Source organism: Macaca nemestrina, chromosome 1 (genome assembly GCF_043159975.1).
Source record: "Macaca nemestrina isolate mMacNem1 chromosome 1, mMacNem.hap1, whole genome shotgun sequence".
NCBI classification, from domain to species: domain Eukaryota; kingdom Metazoa; phylum Chordata; class Mammalia; order Primates; family Cercopithecidae; genus Macaca; species Macaca nemestrina.
Genome location: NC_092125.1, coordinates 57013678 through 57016514, shown reverse-complemented (window position 1 = coordinate 57016514; position 2837 = coordinate 57013678). Strand labels below are relative to the sequence as shown.

The 2837-nt window shown below is 41.0% G+C and overlaps 1 pseudogene; it reads right to left on the bottom strand.

The window, feature by feature from the left end:
- Nucleotides 1–682: 682 nt before the first annotated feature.
- On the bottom strand, nt 683–1704 carry LOC105484677 (small ribosomal subunit protein uS5 pseudogene; annotated as a pseudogene).
- Nucleotides 1705–2837: the final 1133 nt, after the last annotated feature.

Genomic DNA, 2837 nt, shown 5'->3' with positions numbered 1-2837 from the left:
TGAAAATGGGCTATTTTTCCCTTCTTAGTCTATAGACTGAAGCCAAATCTTAGTCACAGTTTTAAAGTCCTAAGAAAAAGACTTGATTAACTGAACTTAGATCAAGTAACAAACCGGGACTGATACATTGTGGGCTGGGTAATAGGAACAAGATTACCTCAGTTGCAAACATGTGAATGGAAGGCTACAGTGGAATTTCTGAGAAAAGAGGTGTGGGAATCCTATGCAATAGGTATTCACTGTATTTGTCTATCTTGAGCTGCTGGCAGGAGTTGTGCTCAAAACAAAAAGAAGTAAATACCTTCCAGTATGACTGGATTTTCCTCCCTCCCATGCCCCCATATCATTCCAGATTCCCTTGTCTAGATTGAGCCAGTGGATTTGTATTTGATCTGAAAGTTTTCAATCTGCAGATGAGTTCTACAATCATTTGAGTATTCAAGTTTGAGTTTAATCCATTTCTGCTTTTTCTCCTTCTACCCAGACCTGAAGCTCAGGTTCCAGCATGCTCCATTGATGACTGTGCCCCCTGTACAGTTGTTTTCAATCCCCACTAGCTAAGAAGCATATTTTTGTCATTTGCTTTTCATTCCTTGAAATCATCCCTAATGCCAAAGCTTAAACTGGACTTTTTTTTTTTTTCCCCAGGCTTAATTCACTTTATTTTTCTTGTATAAAAACGTTATGTTGTAGCCACAGCTGGAGCCTGGGTCCTCTGCACCGAGACTCTGGTGTGGGTCTTGAGGAGGTGGTCAGTGAATTCCTGATAGAGAGACTTGGTGAATACAGTCTTCTTTCAGAGGTCTGCATTCACTTAGAGATGTTAAAATTACATAGTTTGTTAAAAGTCATAAAGGAGCAAGTATGTTTTAATTATAAAACCCCGGTCTTTCCTCTAATGAGTCCATAAAGCAAATAACCACAAGTAAATAAGATAATGTGTATAAAGTACCAGATAGCAATAACTTAATGCCACAACCATTTATTTGGAATCTTCTATATACCTGGCACTGGGCTAAGTACTCTACAAACTTCCTTCATTTAATTTTTAAGCCAAAAGAAGGAGGGAGTATGTTTTAAGCCAGAGGTCGGGGGTCAGGTAGCTGTAGGTCTTAGAGACAGCATCAAAGGTGACCTTGGCAAAGTTGCCCAGGGTGGCAATACAGCCCGTGGCTGAGGTGTAGCAGTCATTGATACCAGTCATCATGAGCAGCTTCCTGGGCACAGGTTCCGAGAGATGCCAGTGCCCCTGGGAAAGAGGATGAGGCTCACCAACACAGACTCGCAGCGGCCTGTCACCTTACAAGGGATGGTGTGGGGATTGCAGATCTTGTTCCCCCAGTAGCTTCTGCGCATGGGAACAATGGAGAGCTTCGCCAGGATGATGGCGCTGCGGATGGCAGTGGCCACCTCCTTGGAGCACTTAACAGTCAGACCAACGTGGCCATTGTATTCCCTGATGGCAACAAACGCTTTGAACCTGGTGCGCTGGCTGGCGCGGGTCGGCTTCTGCTCCGGCATAATCTTTGAAACCTTGCCCTTGAGAGAGGCCCCCGGGAAAAAGTCAATGATCTCAGATTCCCTGATGGACAAGGAGAAGAGATAGATCTCCTCCAGGGACTTGATCGAGCTCCGCGGCCTCCGCCCCGGGCTGGCCCTGAATACCACTGCCAAAGCTCCATGGAAGCCACAGCGGTTCCCCATCCCAGGGCCCCAGGGCGCCTCTGCCCCGCCCCGCCCCGCCTTTCCGCTGCACCTGCGTCATCCGCCATTTGGTGTTTTCTCAGAAAATAGACTAAATTGGAAATTTTTAACATAACAATCATCCGTTAAAGCAGCCAACTGACGTTACTATTCCCCTCCCCTGTCCCCCAACCCCTACTCATTTTAAGCAAACATTGTCTCAGATAATGACTAAGGTGTAAAAGTGGAGAAAATAATTTGTCCAGGTGGCAGGTATAATTTTATTTTCTTTCCAACCTTTCTTCCAATAATTTTATTGCCCTCTTCATATATAGTACGTTAGTCTAAGGCAAGTTCCTACAAAGGACTTTTTTTCTCTGCTTTTAATGTCTTTTAAGACAATCGTTAAAATTGTACATCCAACAACACATTTTCTATCTGATATTTTCTCTGCTTATTCTAAAACTTTAAAATTTTAAGCTTTCCCTTGTAGAACTTTCTACTTAAATTATTAATCCAATTTAAATTTTCATAAGTTATTAAAGAAGATTGCATGTGAGTAGCCAATTTTCAGATTTGGCAAGTTCTAATTCAAGACAGTGCTAATGTGCAGCCTTTGGGTATTAACTTTCCTTAAGTAAAGCATGAAATCATTTCTTTCATCCAAGATAAAATGTGGATGGCAGATGCTTTTCAAAGAGTTTAATTAATTATCTCAATTTTAGACCACCCAAGAGTTGGAAGTAGAGTTGGAACTGAATATATAGATACAGCTCAAAAGTAATATGATGTCTGGTAGGCCTAACAATTTTCATAATTGAAGACATTAATAGATAATTTGGTGTGTCTTTGAAAGCCATGTATTCACCTACATTAGGAAGCTAGAGTTATGAAATAAAGTGTTATTTCGTGTGACTTTGCCTCTATTTTATTTTTCCAGGGTCAATGGGATAATTTTGTAAAATTAATTGACCATTAGATCCTTGCTTTCATTAAATAAAGTATCAAAGTAGTCATTATCATGGCCTGAGGAATATTTTTGAAAAGAAATAACAGAAAGTAAACCTTTGTAAAAAGAAAACCCAAGGAAGACTAACAGAAGGTTCAACAGAAGTTTCCATAAATACGTACACTCCCCAAATAGTGTTAAATGT